Source organism: Rattus norvegicus, chromosome 2 (genome assembly GCF_021556685.1).
Source record: "Rattus norvegicus strain SHRSP/BbbUtx chromosome 2, alternate assembly SHRSP_T2T, whole genome shotgun sequence".
NCBI classification, from domain to species: domain Eukaryota; kingdom Metazoa; phylum Chordata; class Mammalia; order Rodentia; family Muridae; genus Rattus; species Rattus norvegicus.
The window spans coordinates 221,762,501-221,785,417 of NC_141535.1; the positions used below are offsets into that span (position 1 = coordinate 221,762,501).

Genomic DNA, 22,917 nt, shown 5'->3' on the forward strand with positions numbered 1-22,917 from the left:
ATCTCCAAGACTCAGGTTGCATCATGGGAAAAGAGGGAGAGCAGGAATGATAGAAAGTGTTGTCATGGCTGCTACACTCACAAACTTGACGCAGCTAAGGTTGCCTGCACACTGTCAGACCAGTCGATATTCCAGGATGGTGGTAGGAAGGGCTCTAGAGGCCACCCCTGCCCCTAGATGAGTGGCTAGCAGCAGTTGATGGCTACTTAGGGACAGAGTCACTTTTCTTTGGAGACGTGGTCACTGGTAGGTTATCTATGTTCCTGTCTCAATTGGACCCTACCTAATATTGGCGGGATGTTTTTTAAAAAAAAGGACATAAAGGCAGGAGAGGCTTGAGGACCGGGGAGGTAGGAAAAGGGTATGGGTAGATATGATCAAAGTGTATTGTATACAGGGATGAAATTGTCAAAGAACACATTTTAAAAGTATGTAGGGCATAATAACAGATGGTTTAGTGGTTAAGAGCATTGGCTGCTCTTCAAGAGGTCCTGAGTTCAATTCCCAGCAACCACATGATGGTTCACAACCATCTGTAATGAGATGCAATGCCCTCTTCTGGTGCCCAAAGACAATGACAATGTACTCACGTATATAAAATAAATAAGTTTTTTAAAAAATATATGTAACAACAGAATCGCTCAACTCTTCCTTCTTTTATTTTTCCTTATTTTAAAACTGTTACTTAAAAACTTTTTAAGCCAGGGGTTGGGGATTTAGCTCAGTGGTAGAGCGCTTGCCTAGCAGGCACAAGGCCCTGGGTTTGGCCTTCAGCTCCGAAAAAAAGAACCAAAAAAAAAACTTTTTAAGCAATATATTTTGACCATATATTCCCTTCCTCCAACTCTCCAAGATCTGCTGGCACACACACACACACACACACACACACACACACACGAATCTGTTTTGTGTTGGACAACAACTACTATTAAGTTTCAGGCTTGCTCTGGAGTGTGGTGGATAAACCCAGAGCACTCCATTCGAGAAAACTGATCTTGCCTTTCCCAGCAGGTTTCAACAGATTCATACCTGGACAGTGTGCAGAATGAGAGACGTCGGAGCACTCAGCCATAAATGGGATGTCTCTTTTAAGCCCCTCCCCCAGAGCTCAAGTGACATGTGGAAGAAGAGACGAAAGAGGTAAGAGCGGAGGTCATGGAGACTCTGAAGAAACAGTATCGTCCAGACGTGACAGCACCGATGCACACATGAACTCACAGACACTGCAACAGTTACACACAAGATCTGCACAGAGTCAAACCAGAGGCAATCCCCACCACTGAGAAGGAGAAGTGGATACAAAGTCCCACCTCTAACTAAAATGCGATTTGCAGTTTAAAGCTGTAAAGATTTACACTTCCTTTTCTGAGGATCCCAAGACCAATATCAAGCAGACCAGCATCTTTTCTACAACAGTGTACCATTGGTGGTCCGGTCTATACACAGGAGGAACTTCTTTCCTGGGAAGACAAAGTGGGAAACTGCAATCTCTCCCTTTAATAATTGTATGTATACCCTTGGAGGCCAGAAGAAAACATTGGAATCCCTAGATTTGATTGCAAGCAGTTGTGAGCTGCCCAATGTGGGTACCGAGAGCTAAACTATATATAGTTCTCTGAAAAAGGAAAAAGAAAAGAAAAAAAAAGCAAGCACTCTTAACCACTGAGCCATACCTGGATTCCTTGGATTCCTTCCTTCCTTCCTTCCTTCTTCCCTTCTTCCCTTCCTCCCTCCCTCCCCTTTCTTTCATTCTTTCCTTTCTGTATATCTACCATCCTTTCCTTCCTTTCCTTTCTCTCTCCCTCTTTCTTTCTTTGTTTCTTTGTTTCTTTCATTCTTTCTTTGATGTTGTTTGTTTTGTTTTGTTGGCTTGTTTATTTTTAGATTGTAAAATGGGATTTCTCTGTGTAGCTCAGGTTGTCCTAGAACTCGATTTGCAGACCAGGCTGGCTCAAACTCACAGAGATCGACCTGCCTCTGCCTCCCAAGCCGGGATTAAAGGCACACACCACCATGCCCAGCTAATCTTTGGCTTCTTTTTCTGGCAGTATTGTACTAGCAAAATATTGACAATCAGTCCTTGAAAAAAAAAAGTACCTACTGATAACAGGCACATAGCTGTAACTTTTGAGGTTCTATCTTGCAAATTTTACACAGAAATCTGATTGCTCACAGATTTCCCAGACCTGCACCTAACTCTTGTATCCTTAACCAATTTAAGAGGGCAATTAACAAGCAAGAATAATCCCCCAGAATGCTGGGTGATATATCATCTATGCTAAGGAGCAACAAACAACAAAGCCATGTCAGCCCAAAGCTATCTGTTCACTAAAGACACATCAACATCTTCGATAAAACAAGTAACAGTCTGAAACTGGAAGAACGTTCTCTATGGGAGGGCGGGGCACAGGACAATCTATATTTAAATGGGACCTGCATTCTTAACATTTTTCCATCTCTTTCTTGCCTATAAACAATAAAACAAGAAGATGATCCTTGATTTGTACCCCACTGTGCTGCCTCCAGGCTGCCGTTGAATATGGATCTGTGAAGGACCGGTGTCCAGTGAACAAGTGTGACTGACAGAAACACCTTTGGAAAAAAAACCAAGAACACAGCCAAGTAGTTAAAACGTTTCAGCAGTGATGGGTTTCAGGACATCTTTTGCCTCTGTTTTGTACATAACTTATATGTAACTGTAAGTTTATATGTTTATACACACTGCTCAACGTTTAGCAATCTAAACTAATCCAAACTGGACTCCAGCATGCTAGTGAAGGGAAAAAATTTCTTCTGAAAGTATAGAATTAGAGAAGAGATGACCATTTCACTGGGTGCATATGTTCCTACTGCTACAAAGTCATTCGTTTAAAAAATAACCTTTTAAAAACCTTGTCCAGAGGGTAGATTTTAGCTTTTCTATCCAAATGCCTGGAGGTTTAGACTCTGTCTCTCTCTGTTTCCCTCTATTCACACCCACCAACTCCGCCACAGACACCCCCTGCACAGAGAGAGCCATTTAAAACACCTCGTAAGAGTCGTACCTTATCCTGCCCAAGATAACTCTTTCCAGAGCCAATTTTTTAGTGTAATTTATTCCAAACCTTTGATGGGGGAAAGTTGTACTCTTGAAGCTGTTCAGATGTAGAGCCAGTGGGATTCTGTGGGCCACACCGGCCTCTTTGGCAGCAGCTGCTATGGCAAACCTCAGTGCCTAAGGACAACATGTGGGTTTATAACCTTGCTTCAGGGATAGCGGATCCAGTCCCTGTAAATGAACGCACTGTGCCTCTCTGTACCTGCTTTTAATTTGTTGCATTATTCTATAGATTGAATCCTTCATTTAAATGGTATATGATCCTCCTTCAGTAAATAGTTTGAGTATTGGGTATAACTAAAAGACTATCTTTGCTTCGTCAAAACTGATCATAAGATTAGGGCCTGTCACAATTAGAAATTGATCAGTCAACACACTGGCTGCTCCGGAATGGATGATCTTGTGTTTAAAACAGTTTGATCATAATGAAAGGGGCAGTACAAGGATGTCTGCCCTTTGGGATGGTTCTCTCGGACTGGTTGGTGAGGAGAAGGTAGGGAAATATGGCCTTTGGTCAATGACTGATTTCATGCATGAAATCAGTACTAAGTGACTCAGCCTTAAAATGCTAATTCGTCAGATGCTTTATAAGGAAATTAGGCTGCAGTATAAACATAACTGAAGGGGCCATCACAGAGAGCATGGAAGGGAACGGACCAAGGTGCTCTGAGGCTGTTCATCTACTTCCTGTACTCACCATCCGCATAAGCTACATGTAAGCTACAGTGAGGGGGAGGGGACACATGGTCCTCAGTGGGCACAGTCAGATGGTCCTTTGGCAAACTCTCTGCAACTCTCATGTTCGTTATTATGTAATTAATATGCCAGGTTTTCTGGTTCCAAGAAGAACTGATGATATAAATGACTGCGTCCTGGGAATTTTATTCATGAGCCTTGTCTAAGTCGTAAGAGGAAGGTTAAGGAGCCTGGGTCGTCCTCTGCCATTGAACTGCATTTACCTTTGCTTTCCTGGGGAAGGCCGTATGCTAACCACTCTCCGTCACACTAGTATGTGAGGCCGGCTCTGCTCTCACCAGCCACACAAGGCAGCTGTGGAGACAGATGCTTCCCTCACCTGCACAGCATGGGTGCTACAACAGATGGGCAAGCAACTGGGCTACCTCAGCAGCAAGCAAGAAGCGACCACGCCCAGTTAACCTCCATTAAAAAATGGCACCTTGGCATTGAAGAAGACGAGGCTTTTCACAGCTCCTACAGAGGAAATTCACATGGGAAAGCAAGCGAAGGTTAGAGAATAATTCATGAGGGAAGGTTTTATGAGATTAAACGTCCAATCAAGAGGTTGGGTTTCATTCGCAGGTGATGGTGAAGCAGTGCAGACCTTTAAATACATGCACTTCAAACACCAAGCAAAAACTGAGGAAGAAAACTCTTCTTTATTAATCAAAACTTTAGTTTAAAGAACTCGCAAATAGAAACATGTCACACAGTTAGCATCTGTGTGGGGCACAGTCTGGGCATCTAGATGAATGTCTATACTATTTCTTCACAGCAAAGGAAACAATCAGGGAAGCCAAAGGACAGCACACAGAGTGGGAGGACGTCTTCACCAGATATTCTCTAGACAGGGGACAATACCCCGAGTCTACAAAGAATGTCAGAAATTAGACCCTGAAGAAATAAAGTTACCAATCAATAAGTGGATTAGTGAAATAGTTAAAAAAAAACTAATGAAACATAAATAACCAATAACTATTAAAAAGCGTTTGCTATCTGCAGCCGTCAGCAAGATGCTAATTTAAACTACACTGAGACATCGCCTCACCCAAGCAAATGGTTATCATCAAGAAATCTGACAAATACTGAAGCGGACGCGGGAGAAAGGATCCCTTATCCGCTGCTGGTGGGGCACAAAGTAATGCAGCAGTTATGGGAGGGAGTTTGAAGGTTCCTGAAACAGTTTTAAATAGAACAACCACATGGCCCAGGCATTTCATTCCCAGGCCCCTACCGAGAGAACTCCACCCTGATATTTGCACCCCATGTTATTGCCATCTTACTCATTATACCAAGAAAATGGAACTAACCGAGTTGTCCATCGACAGGAGATGGATAAGGAAAATCTGGTACCTAGACGGAAGGCTAGTCAGCTCTAAAGAAAACATAAAGTTTAAAAATGTATAGAACAGGGGTTGGGGATTTGGCTCAGTGGCAGAGCGCTTGCCTAGGAAGCGCAAGGCCCTGGGTTCGGTCCCCAGCTCCGAAAAAAAAAAAAAAAAAAAAAAAGAACCAAAAAAAAATGTATAGAACAAGGGAGAGGTACCTTGTACAATGTTAAGTGAGGTCATACAGTCTCAGAAAGAACAATAAATGGTATGTGGATCCTAGCTTCTAATATATACATGTCTATATGTAAATAAAAGTACGTGAAGGTACAGGGAAACTTACAGTAACTCATAGTAAGGAAAGCAGGAAGGTGTCAATGCTGGGTGATGAGGAAGGACAGAACACAGGTACAGGCGCGTGAGTCATAAAACGGAGGGTGGAGCTCACTGCTTTTCTAGCCTCGATTCTGTCGTGGAGTTTTCATTTCTTTGTGCATGGAAATATAGTTGAGAGTGAAAGTGTAAAATCCAAACAAGCTCCCTGACGACGGAACGGCTGTTCTGATGGAAAATGACCAAGGGAAAGCGTTGGGGAGGAAAGAATGAGTGTGGAGCTACCGTAATTTATTCAGGTAAAGGAACCTTAGAGCCTGAATTACAGAGAAGCCAGGGGGCATGAAAATGGAGGAAAGTGGTTCAGGTTCCTCTGAATATAAATTAAAAGTACAATTTCAAAAGTGGTTGCATATGGGAAATAAAGAGAGGCACTAGTATTTCTTTTTTTACTAAAAATATTTTGGTTTTCTTACTTTTATTTATGGTGTATATGTGTGAGTGTGTGTTTGTGTGTGCGAGAGAGAGAGAGAGACAGACAGACAGACAGACAGACAGAGACAGAGACAGAGACAGAGAGAGATAGACAAAGAAAGGCCAAGACATCTCAGGTGGCTGTGCTAACGGGAGAAGCCACCCATGATAGCACCAGCTTCTTTTGTGTCCTACTGATGTTACCTTTCCAGAAATCTCAGCCTTCATGTAACCAAAGTTAGCTATTTCGGTTTCTTTTCTGGTTCTTTTACTGTGAAGTCTATGTCATGTTACAGTTCAATGGAAAAGGTGAGGAAAATGGACTTTATCAGTATCCTTGTGAGTGTTCCTGGGTCACAGGGCAGATCTATCAGGGTGGCTTGAGGCTGCTAAAAGTTCAACTAGCTTAGACACCTCGAGAGTCCTATTCAAGTCTGTCAGAGCTGTACAGCAAGGGGTTTTATTCTTTCTCCCTCAGGCTCATTTGTAATTGAGTAAAAATGGGCTTTAAAGCAAAAGGAATTGTCCCAAATCCAAGGATTTCTGCCTATGTACTCCCATTTCCCAAGATACCCACAGCGGCTACCGTCTCTTAAGGCTTCTTTAGAATGGCAGTTGAGGTTATACAGGAATGCTGTGTATATGACGTTTGATCCCTTGCTGGAGATAGGCCTTGAGGTGGGGGATAGCTGAGGGAAGTAGATCACGGGGAGTGGACCCTACTTCTGTTCTCTCTCTGCTTCTTAACAGAGGTACAATGTGACAGTCATACAATATCCTTGCCACTATGTCTTCCTTGCTAGGATGGGCTGGAACTTCCCACACTGACAGGTAAATGGACCCGCCCTCCCTTAAGTTGTTTCATGCCATGTGTTTGACCACAGCAACAAGAATGTTCTGACACAAAGAAAGCCCAAGGCTCCAATAGGAAACATTGTAGCAGCCTCTGTACCGCCTCTGTAGTGCCTCTCCCAGGCCAAACACTGTAGCCCCTCTCTGAGGCTCTCAGGACCCACACTGCATTGCTTGTAGTTGCCGACCAAGCCAAATGGTGCCCAAGCCCAACCTGGACCCCAAGCTGCCTCTAGCAGATGGCAAAGCCAGCCCATAAAGTGTTCTTCCTCTTTCTCCACACTTTCTCTCTTTTTTTTTTCTGTCTTCCATACCGCTAACCTGATCAACGACTAGGTATATGATATACTGACCATATTTAAAGCATATAACTTGACGGCCTTTGATCTCTGTATATGTCTCTAAAAAGCAATGCCACAATCAAGATGACAGACATTTCCATCACCCCAGAAATGTCATCATATCCCTTTGCAATCTGTCCTGTCCTTCACCTCCCTCCAATCACTGCTCTGCTTTCTGTCACTGTATGTCTACTTGTATTATCTAGAATTTGACACAAATGGAATCGCCAGTGTCAGGTCTTTTCGGAAAGCCTTCCGTACTGGGCTGTGTGTCCGCACCTTATTCCTTGTGCCAGCGATCCACTCTCTGAATATGTCACAGTTTGCTGGACTATTTACTCCTAAAGAGCCCAGCTGGACCACTGAAGTGTCCCTGTTGTACTTGTATGGAAATCCCCTCTCCTTTCTCTTGTGTAAGTCCCTGAAGGAGAAATGTGAGGTCGCAGGGTAGACAAATATGAAGCAATCGCCACGCTGTTTGTACAGACTTGGCATCATCTGACTCTTAAATGTTTTGCAGCATTTTTAATTACACTCAATCTGAATTTGAGCCTTTTGTTATTGGAAATGTTTAAACCAGAAGTCTAGTGTCTTAAATAATTGTGTTTGTGGCTTAGGAATGTGGCTCATAGTACAGTGCTTGCTTGGTATACACAAGGTCCTGGATTAGATTCCTAGCACCACAAAATAAATACTTTTTAAATATGAAGGACCACTAACCAGACCCGGTGACACAGGCCAGTCAGCCTAAATTATTCGGAAGACCGAGACAGAATAATCACAAGTTCAAGCCTCAGCCAGACGGCTGAGTAAGGTAAACACCAGGATGGCAAGTTAGTGAGTTCCTGCCTTAAAATACAAAAAAGGTTAAATTAAATGAAACGGGCTGCGGGTAGAGCTTGGTGATGGAGTAGCCTGGCATCCTGGCATTCGTAAGTACATATGTCCAATCCATAGGTATGTATAGACAGATAGATGATGTATATGATCCCTTAACAGTTTCCCAAGACTTCTTACTGATCTTGTGTTTGTTTTTCTTCCTTTTCTTTTTCTTCCGATTATTATATTTTTAATTAGCTAACAAAATAACAAGCTTATTTATGTTGTTTACATACTTTTCTGATGTGTGTGTGTGTGTGTGTGTGTGTGTGTGTTCTTTATTTCAGTGTTTTACTTGCAGCAATTCTTGCTGTGTTTTCAAATGCACTAACCTTTTCTCCGGTGTTTAATCTCCAGTTGACCCTATCTAGAGTTTTTTTCATTGGAAGCATTTTTCTTTAACCTCTAGCCAATAGCTTTGGCCATTGTACGCTTTCTACATCTGCTCTTATCTTGCGCATGTTTTCCTTTATTTCTTTGCACATTTGGAGAATGCTCATGATTCTCCTTTTAAGTATTTGTAGCTACAAACTTTCTGAACTGTGTTATTTCTGGATCTATTGCTAGTGATTGATTTTTCTCATTACATTATGAATTTTCTACTTTCCATGGCTTTTCAGTGTGTGTGTGTGTGTGTGTGTGTGTGTGTGTGTGTGTGTACAAACTTATGAAGACCACAATCTCTTATTGGCTCTCTTCCTTAGCTACCCTCTACCTGATTCCTTGAGACAAGAGTCAGGAATATGAGCTATTAATTCTAACTTTCTACAAATTGTTCAGTCTGCCCAGAGCCGCAATGAACATAAGCGAGTTTGGTGTTCCTGATGTGAAACCTATTTCCTTTGGCATGAGTTAAGATTCAGAGTATCAATCAGTAGGTACTAATTTATCTTTTCAGATCTAAGGCCAATGATGCCATGTTTCTCCAGCTTCGTGCATGTCTGCATGGGGCACAGGGGCCCTATAAACACATGAGTATATACTTTGTGTCCATCTGTGTATCTGGAGTCAGGATTAAAATAAAATTTATGAGTAAACTTTGTTTCATAGCCGTAAACAGGAAACAGCTACTTGTGAATTCATTAATTAGAATTCTGTTTACAAAAGCATTGTGAGGGATAATATTGTTTGGGCCAGCGAAATCCTGCTGTCAGGATGAAAATGCATCGGGTTGGCTCTTGCTAAGGACCTGCCTTGGATGTTCCCTGTACGGTGCAGCTCTGGGCAGGCTGAGCAATTAGATTTAGGATAAGTAGTTTAGATTTCTCACTCTGTCTCCGATAACAAGGCGGAGAGCAGTTGAGGAAGACACATGCCAGCTCATGCAAGAGGCCCAAGGACTTCCCTGTGTGCTGAGATGTCTTTACTCGCAAAGTTGTTAAGTTCTTGATTAAACTAGAGCCTTCCATGAGAAGTATCATAGCCCCTGCTCCCCTTCCTGTGGCTGCCAGCTGCTTACAGACTTGGCCTCGCCTGAAGTTTGGGCCCACCCTGTTTCTCTTCTCCCTGAAAATATATGTGCTGTATATATTTCAGTTAAAGAAAAACTCTGTGTTTTTAGACCTGCCACAAAATAATTCGTTTTTCTGACTCCAAGTAATAAAACCTAGTTCTTGATAAATGGTCTTGAGTCTAACTATAAAAAGAACCATAGCTCACAGTGAAAAGAGAGACAAAGGAAATGTGGTAGAGTTTGTTCACTTTATGCAGGTTTCATCTCTAATACACATGTGTGACCGTTTTGTCTCCATACATGAACAGTCTCCGCTTTGTCATCCTGACTATTGAAGAAACAGCAGCCAGAACTCACATTCAAACAAGAAAAACCTCACGGACCCCAACAATCTTCCCCAATGGAGTCATCTACCACACCTTGACTTCTGCACACAGGTGCCTGGGTCAGAGAAGTTACCTAGGTAATTGTCTGCCTAGACTGTTGTACTAGAAACTAAGGGTTTCCCTGGAAGTTCAAGGAGACGCAGGACTGAGGGGTAGCCATGCCCACTCAGCTGGTCAGAGCTCTTCCCAGTGAAGTGGCAGGCAGACCCTAATGACCCCAGCCACCCAACTCATACTCTGCCCCATTCATCTTTGTCAAGATTCACCTACTTCCTTGAACAGGTTTATCTTTAACAGAAGCTGAGCACAGCGACGCGTTTTCTGGAAACATCTTAACATTTGCCTGATAACTAATACAAGACGGATGAAGCTGGTTTGCTACTCGTTGCTTTCGATGCTTCAATGCCAAGTATAAAAAACGTGATCTAAACTAAACACAAGAATCGCAACCCCCCCCCGAAGTCCATGGGTTGAGTGGCTTCAAGGCTCATGAATACATAGTGTGCTGTAAAGAATAACATGGGCCATTCTGTATGTCTGCTTATGCACCTGAACCATAATAAAACAGAACGTATTCGGTTTGCCTCCTCTTTAAAAACCATGGCTTTGTAATCCAGTGTTTAAATGATAGTTTATGCCTTCCATTGCCCTTTCGTCGATACAATATGCTTTGCCCCTGTGTTGGCCTCACTTGGCACACGTAATTTACACACTCTGTTTTCTTCAACTACTTATCCCTAGCAGGGAGATTGGCTCAGGGCAGATAGGAAGAAATATGCTTTAAGTTAATGGCCCTCATCTCCAGGAGTGTGGCTGACCGTCTTGCGTGTATTCTGACTCTGCCAATCCTTGTGTGTGTGCTCACGAACTCGCCTACACGGCTGGATCGCATGCAGTGTGTATGTATGCACGTGTGTGTGTGTGTGTGTGTGTGTGTGTGTGTGTGTGTGATGAACACACCAATCTGAAGTACACATCTGGATGACTTCTCAAGTGAATGAGCTGAGCTGCTTGTCAACCAGCTCAACAAACATTTCCTTAGGTCTACCAACAAAGACGACTGCTCTTCTGACTTTCATCAATATGGGTTAGCCTAAATGTTATATAAATGAAATAATACAGCTTAGCAGTCATCTTTGGTATGTAACAGATCACTCATAAACGCAGTTGCTTAAAACAGCCCCCATCTTTGTTTGCTCACAGTTCTCCAGGTCAGAATGTGTCTGGGGTTCGCTGTCCTGTCAGTTCTAACTTGGGTCACTTGTTTCTCTGCCACCATCCAGAAACTTTGGTACTCCAAGAGCTAATGGGGCCAGACAAGTGCCTGGTGGCTTCTTCTGGCTATCAGTGAGCTTGGCGTCTCCAGCTGAATAGCCTAGGCTTTGTCGTGTGACATTCATGTGCCATGAGGTAGAGAACTGCAGCTTCTGAATGCTTTCTGGACACTAGCACTGTGCACAGTGCCCTGTCTGTGAATTTCATTTAATCACTGTACAGCAAGGGAGCCCTGGTTACTCCTATCTCCTAGAGGTGAGAGGGAGACTCCGAGAGGCTTCCTAAGGTGATAGGCACCTGTCAAGTGGCAGGCCTGGGCTCACACGCATGAGACCTGGTGTCTGGTATGGAATATGGTATCGAATAATAATCTTTAAGACGAGCAACACTTTGAACTGCAGGAGCACAGCCCAGAACCGATTACTTGTGAAATGATACCAGGGAGCCCTATGTTACTTTTCTGCTGCCATGATAAAACGCGCTGTGTGTGTGTGTGTGTGTGTGTGTGTGTGTGTGTGTGTGTGTGTGTGAAGGGCAGGTGCTACAAATTCCTCCCACATGATGGAAACACAAACCAAAGGCTCCCGGGGGTGGCTACCAACCTTCTTTCAAGACAAACTTCCCTGGCTGCCTCTGGACTCACCTGGTGAATGGCACCTAACATTCTTCCAGGACTGAGACCCACTGTGTGCTTGCACTAACAGAGATTCAGGTAACGTCTGTGGGCCTCTGCTTCCTAGTCTGATAGCTTCTTGGCCCTGCTTTACAGGCTCTTAAGCTCCTGGCCAGAGCTCTAGATGCTCCACTGGCGTCCCCGCCCCTGCTTCCTGGCACACCACTGACAGCTGCCTCCAGACAGGGCTGGAGATTAGCTTGTCTCTCTCTTGTATAAACTCACCCTGTGAGGACTTGTCTTTGCTCAGGCATCTCCCCAGTGGGCACAGCTCAACCCATTCTAACGCATGCATTCTAATTCTAATGCATAAAAATACATTGTCTCTACTTCCTAAGGTGTGGTGGCCACAGGACAGCATTTGGTCTGCCTTAATGGGTATCAAAACAATGTGTCTCTACAGGTAAGCATTGATCATTCTATTCTTAGTGGGTGGTATGTATTCCCAGGCATGGATATTTACATATACACACATATACATACCACACTCATACATATGCATACACACATGTATATATAATTCACACACACACTCACATGCATACACAAATGTATATACAATACACATATACACACTCACATGCATACACACATTCATACATATGCACATATGTTCACACACATACAATCTTATACACGAATATGCACTCACATATATGCATATACACATATACACATTTGCATATACACATTCATACACACACTCATACATATGCACACACATTCACACAGGCAATCATACACATACACACTCACAAATATCCATCCATACATATACACGTATGTATATACACATTCACACAAACTCATACATATGCATATGCACACACCTATACGCACTCATTCACATATACACACTCACAAATATGCACACACACATTCACTCACACACAAACATATACTTATATATTTGCATACATACATTCACACTCAAACATTCACACATACATATACACATGAACTCACACACATACACAGACTCACACACATACCCACATGCACATTCGCGCAGAGTTGAGAGAGAGAAAGAGTTAATCAATGACCTTGCCCTTTTCAATATGTTGTAAAACAAACAGTTTTCCATCAGCAGGGCTAACTTTTTCTAGAGCCATCTAGACTTTTCTCTGAAAAGGCAACTATCAGGGCTGGAGAGATGGCTCGGTGGTTAAGAGCGCTGCCTGCTCTTCCAGAGGACCTGAGTTCAATTTTCAGCACCCAATGGCAGCTCACAACTGCCTGTAACTCCAGTTCCAGGGCATCTGACACTCACACAGACATACGGGCCAGCCAAACACCAATGCGCATGAAATAAAAAGAATTAATGAACCAAGAAGGAAAGGAAAGCATGTAAGTTCATAACCTGTGTGTGCTGTGATTTCTGCTGTCTCTGAGGTACTTTCCTGGCCCTGATTCACAGGGGCAACTCTGAAGGTCACTCAGGCTGAAGAAAATCAACTGTCCTTCTCCTGGAAACTACCCAAGAGAGCAGCAGACAGCCGGAAAACTCCGGAGATCTTCGAACATTTGCTCCTGGGTGAATGCGGGACTCCCCTATGAGAAAGCGATGCTACTTTGAACATGAGACCTTTGTCAGGGGATCAGATGTTTAAGGAGTATGGGGCTGAGTCCTGGAAGTCTGAATGCTGGGTCTGGCCAACAGCAGGGGAGTAGCTTTGTCTTGAAAATAGGAATGGCATTCTACAATCCCTCACAGTTCTGCTGCGTGACTCATAGGAGCAACTCAGGGAGAGGTCAGTGCAGAGTCATAGATGGTGAGTAAAGACCACAGAGGAGGCTTGAGAGAGAGGGAGGGGCCTGTGTGCAAAAGCTGGGTCCCCAGCTGGTGGTCCTGTTTCCGGAGGCTTAGGACTTGTGATCCTGCTGGAGGAGGTATGTCCCTGGGGCAAACGTTGAGAGCAAAGGCATTCTCTCAGCTTTGTGCACTCAGTTCAAGACTTGAGCCCTCAGCGTCTGCGCTAAGGACCACGCTCACTGCTGGTTGCCCTGTCTCCTGCTGTGACGGATGATGGACTCATCTCTCTGGAGCCGTAGCTATAAGCTCTCCCTTCAGTAAGTTGCTTTGACCATGACGTTTTAGAACAAAACAACAACAACAACAAAACAAAAACAAAAACAAAAACAAAACAAAACAACAGAAAAGGCACTAATAGAGCTGCCTATTGTTATTCAACAATGGCAGGCAGTACGACTGCCACAGCCTCTCACTGCCTCCCGCTCATCACCCTCATCTTTGCTGAGAGACCGGTATTCGTGGAAATGTTCACCCTCTAATACTTCCTCACACACTCAACCTGCCTCACTCAATCCCATCCCTCCACAAAATGAACCTCCCTGGCTCTGGGCTGACAAGAATAACGTACGTTCTCTTTGTCCTTTCTCCTGTGTAGCAAATTACAACCCCCTCGCCCCGTGTAAGACAGCCTTCCCTTTGTATTCCTTTCTTGCATAGCCAGTGGTCCAGGGAAAAGATCTCTGTGTTCATTTGCTCACCCTTTTAAGGTCCACACCCCAAATGTGGCTCTCTTAAAAGTATCAGAAAAGATGGGTCAGTGATTAAGCATACTGACTGCTCTTCTAGAGGTCCTGATATCAATTCCTAGCAACCACATGGTGGCTCACAACCATCTATAATGGGGAACTGATGCTCTCTTCTGGTGTGTCTGAAGACAGTTATGGTGTACTCACATACATGAAATAAATAAATAAATCTTAAAAAAAAAAACTACAAAAAAAGGTATAATTAGTGTCACCAAGGAACAGGTACAGGAACCTCATTGCTTGGGTGTTAATGCTTCTGAGATTCATATCTCATGCACCTTCAGTTTTGCCAACATCCCGCTGCCTTGCCTACAAACAATCCTTAATGTAAATCTGTAGAGGTACCATGGTGAAGCACACCTTTAAGGCCAGCACTCAGGAGGCAGCCACAGGCAAATCTCTGTGAGTTCAAGGCCAGCCTGGCCTATGTATTGAGTTCCAGGAGAGTCAGAACTATATAGCTAAGACATTCTAGAAAACAAACAGATCCCCAAGAGAACGGTTATATTAACTAGAATACCGCTTCCATCATTAGCCCCATCTCTGCTAAACTGTCTCTCTGCCATGATTTCCCTTCAGTTTCTGAAACAGTTCTCATTCTCACTACTCGTGAGGCCTTTGTAAGCCTCTGTGCGATGTTTAATGCTGATGATTTTACTAGGCCACAACACCCCTTTTTATGTCACTTCAAAACCCTAACCTGGGTCTTCATCCACATTCTTTACCAAATTCCCCCTCCCACAGTACTAACTACAATTGTAGACACTGAATGTTGTTTTCTTTTTTTTAAATTATTATTTTATATGTATTGTTTTTGCCCGCAGGTATGTCTGTTTGAGGGTGTCAGATCCCCTGGAACTGGAGCTACAGACAGCTGTGAGCTGCCATGTGGGTGCTGAGAGTTGAACCCTGGTCCTCTGGAAGAGCACCCAGTGCTTAACTGCTGGGCCATCTCTGCAGCCCTGAATGTTAATTTGCAAATCTCAGAAATGCGGCCTTGGCTTCCTTACGCAGTGGTCTTTCCTTTAACAACCCTTAACCACCTCCTACGAAGCCAGTTCGTGTCAGGTACTTTTTTTGTTTCTGTGGCAAAAATGCTCTGACCAAAAGCAACTTGAGGAACAAAGAGTTAATTTTGGCTTATGGTTCCAGAGGGCTGGGATCCATCATGGAGCCTGGTAGCTATGGCATCGTAGCAGCAGCAAGAAGCAAAGGGGGCAGGGGACAGAGACAGAGACACAGAGAGAGACAGAGACACACAGAGACAGACAGACACACAGACACACAGAGACAGAGACAGACACACAGACACACAGAGACAGAGACAGACACACAGAGACAGAGACAGAGATAGACACACAGAGACAGAGACAGAGATAGACACAGACAGACAGACAGACAGGTGAAATAAAGCTATGAACCCTTAAAGCAAACCCCCAATAATGTACTTCTTCTAGCAAATCTATCCCCCTAAAGGTTCTATAATCTCCCCTAAACCGTGCCCCTAACTGGGAACCAAGCACTCAAATACAGAAATCTAAGGTGTCTATTTCTCATTCAAACTGTGACTTAATTTTAAACTATCGTCTTTCCTCAACTATCGTCACCAATTTGTCTGGGCTGCAGGTTTGGGGTGGTTTCTTCAAATTCCCCAATCCTTTTCAAAATTCAAGGTTTCAGAAGAAACCTCTTTCCAAGGAGAGAAAATGGATTCTCACTCTCCAGATTAAGCATTTTCCAAGTAACCTTGATCTTTGTCATCTGGCTCTATCCATAGGACCCTCCCTCCTGCCTCCCTCCAGAAGGGCTCACCCCTATTAGCCTATAAACACACTCTCCCTCCTTAAGGCCTAGAAGGCCCTCCCTGGAGCGCACTGCCTCTCCAGCTGCACATCACTGTCCTCCACGCCTGTCCCTGCAGATTACGGAAAGAGACCTCCACTGGCTGATTTCCATGACTCCGCCATCTTAAGTGCAAGTCTGCAGCCCATGTCTCTGACAACAGTGCTTCAACAAAAATCAAGAAAAAAAATCACAGGACATGACAAGAGCAGCTTGAAACCGAGGTGTAAGTAGAACAGTTAGGCCTTGTTACTAAACGTCTCACAAGAATTAAATACCACGGTTCTCACAGGCGTGAGCTGTGTGTTTCAAAATGGGGGAAAAATTTTTTAATTGTAAATTGCAAACCACACAGTGCCTTTTCCTCTTCTTTAAAATGCTCTTGCTTTGTCTTTAAGCAGAATGGCATATATGGTGCTTTATGCAATTGTCTTCACTTATAATAGAACATTTTTTTGTTTTCATAAATGAATGGTATGAGACCTTGTGCTTGGCTGATACTCTTGTATTTATTGAATTTGTCCCAGGACCAGTTTGAATTATCTATTCTTTTAATTCAGAAAAGATACAAAATAAAGAAGGAAATCACATCTAGAAGGGAGACATGATGGTGTTTTTGTGTCCTTGGTCTTTATTACCCCTCTCTCCCCAAGGAGCAAAGTGCAGTCCAACTGGAAACGAAGAAAGTTCAATATGGATTTTACGTTTGGGGGACTTCGGGGAGACTGGGCAAGTTGTTGTTTCAGACCAAGTCTCTGCTGGGACTTACTTTTCCTACTAAGCTGCAAGGACCCTCTTGGAATACAATCTTGAGTGCAAAGTATATCCTTATTTCCACCTTGAAAGATCTGTATGGATGCCATCAACTAACCCAAGGCTCCCTGGTTTCATAATGCAGAATTCATCATAATTGGTTTAACGACACTCAGTTATAGAGGAAGAATCAACGGCACCTTCGGAAGCTGTGGGTATGGCCTCCTGGCCTATAGCCCTGTGCCTTGGTATGAGGACATTACTTACATTTGATCTCGTGCTGTGGCCAGTGACCTCTGGAAGCACGTACATTGCGAGGGTTTTTCTATTGCTTTCAACAAATAAAAAAGCTTTGGTATTTAATTATTTGGAGGGAAAGTGTTGTTCAGACTGCAATGGCATGCCATCCTTAGTTCACAGACTGTAACCCGTGGGGCACTCCTCAAATGGGTTCATTCTTCATGAGGAGAACTTCATACCAGTGCCCATTCATTTTCATAATTAAGCAGAAAAGGGTCTGAATGTTGCTTGAACAACCTAGAAAACATAAACCAGAGAACTAGGTGGCAGTAACCCCTCTAACAGAAGAAAGCGAGGGTGAGAGAGACTTAGCCACAGATGCCTTCTCAACTGCTCTGAGTGGAGAATTCAGAGTAAGAAAATTAAGCTCACTTGTGTGTTTCAGCAGGAGTGTTTTCAGCTAGGAACCTTGATTCTGTTAACTAATACACATCTCATAGCTGTTTCCTGGCAAACGAAGTATGAGGCCAAGGGTAAAATGCCTCCATCCCATAATTAAGGCTGTAATTCATCTCATCCTTTGTCCAACACCGAGTATTTATGCGGTGCCACTCACACACCAAAGGGAATTCTAGTTACCACTGTAGAAATTTCCCACAATTATTTGTTCCAAAGCAAATACATTTCCTTTGATTTTGACAAAAAACCCTACAACACAGAAGTATATTGCATGGCTCTGATTAACCGTGTGTTTACCAATACCCTGGAGGCCTCACTCTTTCAAACACACTTGATTACATCACGCTGTTTCATCTCTCATCACTTGGCACGCACGCTCGTTATATCTGACAAACATCGGTAGGAAAAGCAGTGGGTGAGACCATGAGTCAGGGTTCTGTTTTACAGTCCAGTGGTGAAAGATAATCGTGACTTAGCGTAAGTGAGACTTCACGCCAGGATTCAAGGTTTCAAAGCATAGAAGGAAATGTTGACTGAGCCTAGATCCCCAAGGTAACACACACAGAACACAGCACTCATAGAATTTCCATCCTGTGCAGCATATATGACAGACCAGGCAGGAGACTGTTGTTCCTGAATATAATGATTGTTTCTGTTGGCCATAATAACAATAACTTAACTTACACTGGATTTTACTTTCTCTTGAAACCAAAATGCTTCTCAGATATTTGAGGGGATCACTCTGCCTTGAAGAAGCACATATTCACTTCAAAGGAGAACATTTGTTTTCTTAAGATGACAACCTTCTACTCCCCTACACTTAATTAAATTATGGGTTGGGTGACATAAAATAGAAATATTCGCGCACTGTCATACTTTTCCTGCTGCTGTGATAAGATTTCCTGATAAAACTTGAGGGAGGGTTCTGCTAGCTCAGTCTGAGGATAGTCCATCTGCTCAGTCTTAGTAATCCATCATGCAGGGAAATCAAGATGGCAGGACCTCAAAGTACCTGGTCACGTTGCATCTGCAGTCAAGAAGAGAGACGGTTTCTGGTACATAGAATCTTTTCTGTTTTTTATACAGCCCAGGCCCCCTGCCTGGAGAATGGTGCCTTCTACTTGTAGAGTGGGTGCCCAGCCCCCACCAATTAGCTTAATCTAGATAACACTCACGTGTGTATCCAGAGGCTAATCTAGTCTAAACCGGCCCTCACTCACAGGTGTGTGAAGGCTTTTCTTCAAGGTAATTCCAGACTAACTAACAACATTAACCATCACACTCAACAGGTCACACAACTAAAATGTCCCAGCTAGGGGCAGTGGTGCCCACCTGTAACCCCAGCTACTCTAGGGATTAGGAGGGGAGGATTACTTGAGCCCAGGAGTTTGGGGAGAAGTTCAGCAATATAACGAAACCATGTCTCAAATTTTTAAAGAGTAGGGGTGCTGGACAGGTGGCTCGATCAATAAAAGGCCTGCTATGTATGCATGGGGACTAAAGTTCAGATCACCGGAAACTACTTTCAGAAGCTTGTTGTGCCTGTGCTTGGCTGTAGCCCAAGTGCTTGTGGAGGAAGAGGGCAGATATGGGTGGTTAGCTCATTGCCCTGCTAGTCTGGCCAATTGCTGATCACCAGATTCAGTGAGAGATCTTGTCTCAAAAGATAAAGAGCTATAGTGGGAGACATTCAGGACAGAGTACCTCTGGCCTCCAAATGCATGCACGGCTACGCCGGCTAAGCACGAACACATGTGCATGCATCTCCCAAGATTTTATTTTTCCTTCTGGTCACCCTTTTATTTATCAGTTAAAAAAAAAAAAAAAAAAGGGTTGGGGATTTAGCTCAGCGGTAGAGCGCTTGCCTAGCGAGCGCAAGGCCCTGGGTTCGGTCCCCAGCTCCGGAAAAAAAAAAAAAACGGGTCACCAACATATGCCAGTTGTAAACTTCAGAGAAGCAATACAGAAGGACCCAAGGGTTCTCTATCCTCCTTTTTCTGTTTTGTTCCAATCCATTCCCACCAGCATACATTATCATTAATGGAACTGGCCAGCCACTACTAGTTCATAAACCATGTATTTCTGTCTCTGTCTCCTGCTCCTTTGCCCTTCACCAGCCTGTCCCCTAATATCACAGATGTCTTTAGTCCCTTGTCATCTGGATGTCACCAAACATGTCCGTGTTCAGCCCACGGCTAATCTCTCTAACAACATGCCTCTCTGTCCTGTCATTGCCTTCCCGGTGACCATACCTAGCTAGATTGAGTCAAGCCACAGGACCAGACACAAGAATAGCAAGTTCCCAGCCCTGGCCTCTAGAGACTGGCCTCTGGAGACAGTCTGTGGCTTGCGTCTGTTTCTGCCCCTTGCCAGCTGTGTGAGGTTATGGTGACTGACCTTGGGATCCATCCACAGGCTAGCAGCAAGGACACCTGTACCCGGGGCTCCAGAGGATAACGATCAAGCAACGTCAGCATATAGCACGGACCTGGCATACAGTCGGCAAGAATAAACAATAATTAACATTATTTTTCTTATTTCTAGCTCAGGACTGCTAAGCCTTTCTGGAGAAAATTGCATATTCATGCTGCTGGGCCCCATTATAAATGTATGAGCTCGGTCCTCAGCTGGGCCCGCAAGTGTTTCTCAGCTATCCCATTTCCGTTCTCCATACCAGCTGTTTCAAACCCTTAACCACTTTCCTCAAGGGTCCTGCCAGCTCGGTGACTCCCTGGTTCTCAGCAGGTGGCTTAATCTTCTCTTTCACTGAAATAACAGGTGCCAGGGAGGAAGGCAGATGTCCACGCCTGGCTGCCCTGAATCCTCCAATCAGCTCTTCTCGCCTTCCCGTCCCACTCCACTTCTGTAAAAAAAAAAAAAATTATTCCCCGATCACTAGACCAAATTATCTAGAAGTATTCATGGCTTGCCTAACTATAGGCCAGGCCTGTGTGCGGTGTAAAACCACCTGCTATTTAGAAGTATTCTGAAGGAGAAATCAGATCTACAAATGAACCAGAATCCAGCACAAGGATTCAAGTCTCCCCTTGTGATTAGCTGAGGCCAGCGACAGTTTGTCAAGGTGCTGGCCTCCTGTAGGGGAGCATCCTTGGGCCAAAAGCTGAAGAAACAAGAATGGCCAAGTTGGGGAAGAGAATGGTGAAGCATGAAAGTAAAGAAAGCCGGATGCAGAAAGATGAGAGGGCTGCTGGAGAGCCCAGTGGTGAACTCCACTGCACCACAGACAGAAGACGTCTGTCATTAGGATAGAACCAGTGGACTAGACACTCAGCTTGGGACAGCAAGTGTAGGTCAGCACGAGGAAGTCAGCCAGACCTGCAGGTGTTCTCCTACCCAAAACATCTGGAATGATCCAGAAAACCTCCTGCCAGGGAGAATCACAGTTCCAGCCAAAACTGGCTTGGGAAGGAATTTGTTTCCGCTTACAAATCCATGTCATAGTCCATCACTGATGTACTGATTGAAGGAAAAGTCAACAACTGGTATTTCTTCTAGCCAATGGCAGTCTTACTACTACTGGTTTAGTTGCACCCAGGCCTCCTACATTGTCTTTTCCATTTATTACGTTTGCTCATTGCTTTCTGTTTTGTTAGCTTGTGTCTACATTTCAAACTTATTTTTATATTGGTGTGTGCGTGCATGTGCAATGTGCATGCGTGAGTGTGTGTGTGTGTGTGTGTGTGTGTGTGTGTGTGTGTGTGTGTGTGCTTATGAATGTCAGAGGACCATTTGCAGGTATCAATTCTCTCCTGCCATTTAGGTCCCAGGAGTTAAACCCAAGGCATCTGCCGTGGCAGGGTCTTTGTCCAACGACTCATACTTCAACCCTGTTATGGGTTTTTGTCTGTTTTTACTTTAACAAATATAACTGGATTTTATATTTCGGTCAAAAACTACTCAGAATCTGGATGCTACTCCCACACAGCCATCTAAATGGTATCTTCAGATAAACTTTAACTTCTCCCCCTCCTTCCTCTCTGGACTCACCGATCTAAAATGACTGTTACATACAGACAGTGTGTGTTAGAGTTTGTCTCTTCTGCTCTGAACATTTGCGTTAGACTTTATAACTATTCCTCAGATGGCGTACGTTTGGTGTTCACCATTAAGTTCCGTATATCTTGGTTCCTTCTTGAATCTTTTATTCTGATTTATTTTTCATTTGGCTTGAGTACTTCCCTCAGTAATGTTTTAAAAGAAAGAAATCCATAGGCAGCACGGTCTCTGGGTTCACACCAGCATGTTGATTCAGTTGTAAAGGAAATTCAGAAGTCCGGGTTCTTTATTCCTTAAAATCTATGATTTCCTAATGGTGTTTGCTGTGGAGGGGGAAAAGGAAGTCAGATTTTAATCTGATAATGAAAGTAATTAGGTAAGAAGTAACCTGATTTTTCCAATGTGAGTCTTAGATTAAGAATTTTACAATAATCTGACATAAAAATATTGCTCTAAAAGCAGTGCTTCTCAACCTTTCCAATGCTGTGACCCTTTACTACAGTTCCTCATGCTGTGGTGACCCCCAACCATAAAATTATTTTCATTGCTACCTCATAAGTGTAATTTTGCTACTGTTACAAACTATAATGTAAATATTTATAAATATGCAATATATCTGATACGTGACCCCTCACCCCGAAAGTGGTCAACCCGCAGGTTAAAAACCATTGCTCTAGGGGTTGGGGATTTAGCTCAGTGGTAGAGCACTTGCCTAGCAAGCGCAATGCCCTGGGTTCGGTCCCCAGCTCCGAAAAAAAGAAAAAAGAAAAAAAAAAACCATTGCTCTAAAAGAAATATTAATCTCTAAAAAAATGATTTGTTTCAGAAAATGTTTTAAAACAATGTACTATACTAGATGAAAAGTGACTGGGTTCTACCAAGGGTGTAATGTTTGTCTTTTTTCTTTTCTTTTCTTTTCTTTTCTTTTCTTTTTTTTTTTTTTTTTTTTTCGGAGCTGGGGACTGAACCCAGGGCCTTGCGTTTGCTAGGCAAGCGCTCTACCACTGAGCTAAATCCCCAACCCATGTTTGTCATTTTTACTTATTGTGACAGAATGTCCAAAAAGCAGAACTTAAAGCAGGAAAGATTTGTGATCGGCGTTTAAGAGTTCAGCCCAATGTCTCTTGGTTTTGCTGTTTCTGTGCAGTGAAGACTAGACAGCTATGATAGCGACACCATTGAGGCATGTGGCAGGGCACAACACCTAAGTCAAAGGTA

General features: G+C 43.6%; 1 long non-coding RNA gene across 1 annotated transcript; it reads right to left on the reverse strand.

Annotated features, from left to right (window-relative positions):
- Positions 1–16,722: 16,722 nt before the first annotated feature.
- On the reverse strand, positions 16,723–22,022 carry LOC134485765 (uncharacterized). Its single transcript, XR_015676925.1, has 4 exons — positions 21,691–22,022; positions 20,080–20,545; positions 18,559–18,709; positions 16,723–17,520 (listed from the first exon to the last, which is right to left on the reverse strand). It is a non-coding gene; the product is annotated as an uncharacterized LOC134485765 (long non-coding RNA).
- Positions 22,023–22,917: the final 895 nt, after the last annotated feature.